Source organism: Pelophylax lessonae, assembly GCF_965119305.1.
Source record: "Pelophylax lessonae genome assembly, chromosome: 1".
In the NCBI taxonomy this organism is placed as follows: Eukaryota; Metazoa; Chordata; class Amphibia; order Anura; family Ranidae; genus Pelophylax; species Pelophylax lessonae.
Window position 1 is genome coordinate 879,997,692 of NC_138768.1, and position 7,336 is coordinate 880,005,027.

At 43.0% G+C, this 7,336-nt stretch overlaps 1 pseudogene across 1 annotated transcript; it reads left to right on the top strand.

Moving 5' to 3' along the window:
* The first annotated feature begins 3,535 nt into the window (after positions 1–3,535).
* LOC309550564 lies at positions 3,536–6,838 on the top strand (annotated as a pseudogene). Its single transcript has 3 exons — positions 3,536–3,600; positions 3,741–3,830; positions 5,650–6,838. The product of its transcript is annotated as an uncharacterized misc_RNA (transcript).
* The last annotated feature ends 498 nt before the right edge of the window (positions 6,839–7,336 follow it).

Consider the following 7,336-nt stretch of genomic DNA (forward strand, 5'->3'; position numbering starts at 1 on the left):
AAATTAATATATATCTTTGCCATTGTAGATGCTAGTATGCTAATTTATTTTGAAGTATTTGTACCGCAATGCATGGCATCGATTGACCCTGTTGGCATTTTACCAAAAATATCGTAAAAAAATTGTCTCAGTGCCAAATTTTGCTATATTGTTTAATTGAAAAAATAAGGAAAAAGTGGAGATCCCTGGCTGGACCAAGGCTCCATATAACATTCTAGATCAGGAATTATCAGGAGTGGGCTTAGCAGAGTCATGGGATGGTAAATTAAGGGTATTGAACCCCTCAATGTTGTTAAAGTACTTGAGGGGGTCCCTGCAAAGGCAGGTGATGTGGTAGCCATGGGAAGACGCGGTTGAATTTTGCTAACTGCGTACAGGAAGGTACATAAGAAATTACAACAAATAAGTGAGAATATATGTTATCTGAATTTAGACATAATAAGTTTATTGTGGTGACTGTGTCTTTAAATGTTAAACTTCTGATAGGGGAGGGAAACCGGGAGTAAGAGGAGAGGAAATTCCAAGGAAAGATAAGATTGTGGCCAGTACTCCACAGTGATGTATTCCCATATTACATTACCACCAGCGCAGAAAGTAAGATCAGTGATGCATTTTCCATATATTATAATGGGGACTTATGTAGTAATTAAGCCCATAGATCCACCTGAACGAAATGATATAATAATTGACATATCTTAGGGATCTGACTTAGACTTAAGCCCCGTACACACGCGCCGAAAATCGGCAGGGAATTTTTGTCCGACGACCGATCTGACGATTTTCGGCTTGTTAGTATGATGCTTCCGACAACCGACTCCAACTTTTCGGCTGAAAAAAATCTGGTGTGCAGGCTATAAAATTTTTGTCCCCCGTCAAAACACGGCCGATTTTCGCGCAGTCAGTACAGATTTCGACAGGGAAAAATCTAACGGGCAAGTCTGGGCATGCTCAGAGAAGAAAGAGCACAAAGAAAGCAAACCAACACATGACATCACTTCTGAAGTAGAATTTTGTCGGACGAGAAAATTTGTGTGCAGTCTAGGCACATTCCAACCAACAAAACACCACTCTGGACAAAAGACGGACGATCGGTCGGCCGATAATCGTTGCGTGTGTACTAGGCTTTAGGGTTGACTAAGTTGTCCATGACTGGATACCAGCTTGCAACTTTGTTTTTGTTTGATAAATTGGGTGACAGACTGATATACAAATGAAATTGTCGTCTCTTTGGGAAACCTCAATTTGTAATAGTAATAGTATCAGTATCTGGACGGTAGACCAGTAGACGGTAGAAGTTTTGGAGCGCTGTTCGAATGTCAAAAACGATCGATAAGCTGACCGCTCAGATTTTAAAACTGCACGTAAGATGTGTGTGTGTGTCCAAATTGCTCGTAGCTAGCTAATGTTGAGGACATGTTGCTTATATGAAGATGTTGAATGCTTGTTGTATTGTCTTTATTAACCACTTTACCACCAGAGGATTTTGCTGTCTTACGTCCAGGCCACTTTTTGCGATTCGGCACTGTGCGAATTTAACTGGTAATTGCGCGGTCATGCAACACCGTACTCAAACGAAATTGACGTCCTTTTTTCCCCACAAACAGAGCTTTCTTTTGGTGGTATTTGTTTACCTGTGTGATTTTAACTTTTTGCGCTATAAACAAAAAAATAGCGACAATTTTGAAAAAATAACAATATTTTTCACATTTTTTTATATGAAATTCACCCCCCCCCCCCCCCCCCAAAAAATGTAAAAATCCAAATTTTTTATCATTTTAGGCCAATTTGTTTTCTGCTACATATTTTTGGTAAAAAAAATCACAATAAGAGTATTTTGATTGGTTTGCACAAAAGTTACTAAGTTTACTAACTAAGGGAAAGATTTCTGTCGTTTTTGGTGTTTTTTTTTTAACGAGTAATGGCGGCGATCTGCGATTTTTTTTTTGCGGGACTGCGACATTTCGGCGGACAGATCGGACCCTTGACTGACATTTTTGACACTTTTGGGGTTACCAGTGACATTACTGCAGTAATCAGTGCTATACATATGCACTGTTACTGTAAAAATGACACTGGCAGGGAAGGGGTTAATTTTATTGGAGAGGGAGGGGTTAATGTATGCCTGGTGCTTACTAAAGTGTGTGGGGGGAGGTGACTATGTGACACAAGGACAGATCGCAGGTTCAGCTATGCTGAACCTTGCAATCTGACCCTGCCTGTCACTTAGGAGATCCGCCCGCTTTGTTTACACAAGCGGGCGGATCTCCAGACTCGATTCCCTGACGATCGGGGAAGAGCAGCGGCGATCGCCGCTGCTCCTCCCCTGGCCCGACTCCCGCTGTGACTGAATACAGCGGGAGCGAGCCTCCGGCGGCACACGAGCGCCGCCGAGAAGGGGGAGTGTCTGGCGACGTACGTCTACGTCGCCAGACGATAACGAACCACTTTTCCGCAGTAGAGCTCTAGTGAGCAGCGGCAAAGTGGTTAAATGACAATGTTACATGAATTAACATAGAGAGTTAATAGCAAAGTATGGCTGATTTGTAACATAACTTTTGTTCTATAGGGTTTATGTAAGTTTAACATTTGAAAAGTAAGGGGTGGGATCTTAATCCCAGGGACCTGCTCAAGTTGTGAAGTTTTTAGGAATTCAATGGAATAAGGGTCATTGGGAAATTTTGCCTCAGGCCAGACAAAAGATCTTGGATTTTGTAACACCAAAAACAAAGCAGGAAACCCAATCGTATATTGGATTGTTTGGTTTTTGGAGACAATACATACCTAATTTGGGTCAATTAATGTGACCACTTCACAAAGTAACAAAAAGAAATACGATTACGCTTGGGGAGAGGAGCAACAATTAGTATATGAAAAAAAGCTAAGGAAGCTATACAACAGGCTATGGATTTACAGGTCATTATAGAGGGTTTGGTACAAAACACAACAATGTCAGTATTTCATGTTGATGCTCGTGTACCTTTTGACTCATTGGAACGCTTGTTTAATTCACAAGCAGACGTAGCAGCAGCCATATCCAAAGCATCCAATGACAGTGAAGATACAGAAAATAAAGAGACATGGCTTCAAGGTACAGCTGTTTGGGCTCACCAAAAAAAGACATCTTGGAGAAAAGGCCACTTACAGGTGGGCACAAGCAAGGGGTATTCCATTAACTTTGGATATAATTAAATCAGCCATACTACAGTGCCCCCTTTGTCAGCATAGTCTAAAAAAGGAAGTACCACACACAGTAATGGGATATATAGGTAGGGGTCAGTTATCAGGACAAATTTGGCAGATGGACTTCATTGGACCTCTACCTAAAAGCGGGAGGAGTAATAGATTCTGACTATCAAGGAGAAATAAAGGTAATTATGATGAATTTTGGAAAGGAACCACTCACAATATCTAAGGCAGAACGTATGGCCCAACTGTTACTGATCTCCATCTATTTTTGCCCCACTGAAAGAAGGAAAAGCCCCTACAGAACTAAGCGTGAGGGGGGATAAAGGTTTTGGCTCAACTAATATAGTTAATGTGGGAGAAAAAATTTGGGTACAAATGGCTTTCTGCCATTCTGGTCCTCCGGAACCAGCTGAGGTAAGGACAGAACTCTACTCATCAGGCAAGGACAGAACTCTACTCATTATGAAACCAGTGGTAGAAAGTTAGGAATATGTCCCACAGGAAAAGTGTTATTTGCGAGAATGATACTCAGATTGTAATTGTTATCTTTACAGAGCAAGCAAAGACTTGGCTCTGTCCTTGGAATCCTTGGTATCGCGTGTATGGTACAACTCGGGGGTGAAGCTTGGACGCCAGGAACCCAAGTGACTGACACGGGGGAGTCCCATGTGGAATGGGGATGAAAAAATGATAATAAAAGCAGGGGTCAAGACAATTATACTTGTAGTGCTAATCAGCAGTGTCCATTCATCAATATCACCTTTAATGGGACTATGTGTGTGACAGGAGTCACTTTGGGCATGGGGGTTGTGGACCCCAAATTCCTTTAGAGAGGTTGGGGGGCACCAGCCTTATGGGGCTCTCTTATGTTTAAGTCACCCTGCGTCTATTATGGATGCAGGGTGACCAAGAGGGTGGTGAACACTGAGAATATGGTTTGGACTACTTCAAATGGGACAATAATATGCATTAACAATATCTCTCAGGAAATATGGAGATCTAACTTATTTCTTTACACTGTCAGGCACAGGAAGTGCAGCTCCTAATTTGGGCCTCCAGGAACTATGAGAGACACCATGTCTGCTAATCATTGAATTGCTTTTGTCTAAAATAGGGTCTGAGACAGCTTTTCCATTCACCTATTGTTAAGTGTGCTAATGAGCTCACCTGTCTGTCTGCTAGGGGATTTAATTAATTAGGTTGACTTAAACATAAGAGAGCCCCATAAGGCTGGGCATGGTGCCCCCCAACCTCTCTAAAGGAATTTGGGGTCCACAACCCCCATGCCCAAAGTGACTCCTGTCACAATGTGGTCTGGGGCACCAGTAGAGGGAGGATATAGGCCAATATATGCAGTACATACAAATGAAGGATTAATCTCTCTCACCTCGTTGGTTAACCGGTTGCCGACCGCCGCACGACTATATACTGCGGCGGTCAGCCCCGGCCAGGCAGAGTGACGTATCGGTACGTCACTCGCCTGTCACTGACTTGCGAGCCTATCGCGGGCGGGCGCACGCCCGCCGAGGCGCGCGCCCGCCGCGGCTCGTTCACAGGCAAGTCAGTGCGTGTGACCGGCGGACTCGATGTCCGCCGGCCACACTACGATCGCTCCTGTGAAGGGAGAAAGACAGAGCAGCTTGTGTAAACAAGCTGCCTGTCAGTTCTCCCTGTGTAAAAGTGAAGATCTGACCGTTCTACTATGTAGAACGGTTGATCTTTGCTTTTACACCAATAGCCATGTCCCTACACAGTAGAAAGCACGCCCCTAGGACACACTTAACCCCTCCCTGTCCAATAAAGTTAACCCCTTCCCTGCCAGTGTCATTTTTGCAGTAACAGTGCATATGTATAGCACTGATTACTGCAGTAATGTCACTGGTAACCCCAAAAGTGTCAAAAATGTCAGTCAAGGGTCCGATCTGTCCGCCGCAATGTCGCAGTACCGAAAAAAAATCGCAGATCGCCGCCATTATGCGTTAAAAAAAAAAACACCAAAAATGACAAAAATCTTTCTCTTTGTTAGTAAACGCGATAACTTTTGCACAAACCAATCAAAATACGCTTTTTGCGATTTTTTTTACCAAACATAGGTAGCATAAAACAAATTGGCCGAAAAATGTTAAAAAATTTTGATTTTTACTTTTTTTTTTGGGGAATTTCATATAAAAAAATGTGAAAAATATTGTTATTTTTGCAAAATTTACGCTCTTTTTTTGTTTATAGCGCGTGATCAAAAAATCGCACAGGTGATCAAATACCACCAAAAGAAAGCTCTGTTTGTGGGAAAAAAAGGACGTCAAATTCGTTTAGGTACAGCGTCGCACGACCGCGCAATTGTCCGTTAAAGTCACGCAGTAAAAAATCGCAAAAAAACCCCTGGTCCTTTAGCAGCCAAATCCTCCGGGGCTTAAGTGGTTAATATTAACTGTTGCTCTCAAAGTTTGGATTTTCCATATCTAGATCAACAAGACTTTCTCTTATAAAGAGCTGTACAAAAGGACCAAACAAATTTTATACGTTTCTATTGAATAAAACATCTGTAATATCCTGTGTGAATGCTTCGGTAATACGAAATAGAACATGGTGGGGACAATATTTAATATTTTTCAACATTGAAGCATCAAAAATTGATCCAGGACATATTAAGAGACTTCCTTCCACCTGGGAAAATGTTGGGCAACATGCCCAGAAGACTGTTATTCATGCACAGGTTACCTTTCCGAAGGCCTTGAGCTGTCCATTTAAACGAACCAAAAGAGCCTGGTATGACACAGTGTTGGGAGGTTATGGCTCATTGACTGGGACTCTAAATGGTTTTGATATAGAAGCTCTAGCTAACAGGTTACGTAATGCCAGTAGTAAAATCAATGATGCATTAACAGTACAAGCCAAATGGATGTCCACCATATTCAAACCAGCATCCATAGCGGCTGGAGTAGATGACGTTATGCTTAATCATAAAAATGCTTCTGATAACTTTCATTTAGGTTTTTATCTAGAATGTTACCAAATTTGTAAACTGGACAGTGTGTACCTTGCAGACTTTTTATCAACAACAACAAAAGTCTAATTTTCAGATGATGCTCATGACAGGTAATGAACAAGTATGGAGGACCGTGTTTAATCGAAGTATTTCTAGAAGTGCCTGTATACATTTAGTACAATAGTTATGTATAATGTGACTAAATTGAGTATAATGTGCAAATATGTAGTGATGCCTTTAAAACTTGGGCCTCCGGAAGCAATGCATTTCTGGGCGCCGGAATTTTAGGGCACACATGTGGATTCTGACAATAGGACTCATGATTTGTCTGCATGTGACAACACCTTACAAGGAAAGATACGCAAATTGCAATCTGCTGTATATGAGCCTTGTTTGCATCAGAGTACAGTAAATGTATGTAAATGGAACATATTACAACTGTCATATCAGATGATGATTGAAATTGAACCCCAGACAGTATGTATGGTGACCAATGTTCCAGCAGTACCAAAAATGAAGACTCCCTTTTCAGGATGTATTAGTAATTTGACTTTTCTACAATGGCAGAATTAAACTTTTATTCTTCAAGCGGATCAAGAGGTCACAGTACAGACTTACTGGGTAGCAGTGTTGCCAACCACCCGTAAATTTACGGGCAGCCCGTAAAAATAGGTCACTTTCCTCCTGCCCGTAAATGGCCGTAGGAGGAGAAAAGTGACAGTAATAAAATGGCTTCAGCGGCACGAACAGAATTGCGCATGTGCGGTGTGCGCCTCGGAGTCGCTCAGACATCTCTCTCGCGGACCAGCGGTCAGTCCACTGCGACTGCGCCCGCCCGGCCGCGGCCCGCCCCGAATTTTCCCGCCAGTGCCGCCACAGATGCTCGGACAGCAAATCAGACCTGCGCCCCCGGCCCGCCCTGAAGTTTCCCGCCAGTGCCGCCACACCGTCCCCACAGCCTATAAAATAGGCAGGAGCTGAGCAGCCTGGTACTGGAAGGAGGGATGGAAAGACGCGCCAGTCGTGAGGAGAGGACGCTGGAGGAGTCGGCTGGACTGAGGACCTGGCTGAGGCTGAGCTAGCCTGAAGGAGGCCATCACTGAATTTCATCAAGGTGAGAAGAGAAGCCATGAGGACTGTCCAGAAATTTGAAGGCTATGTCAG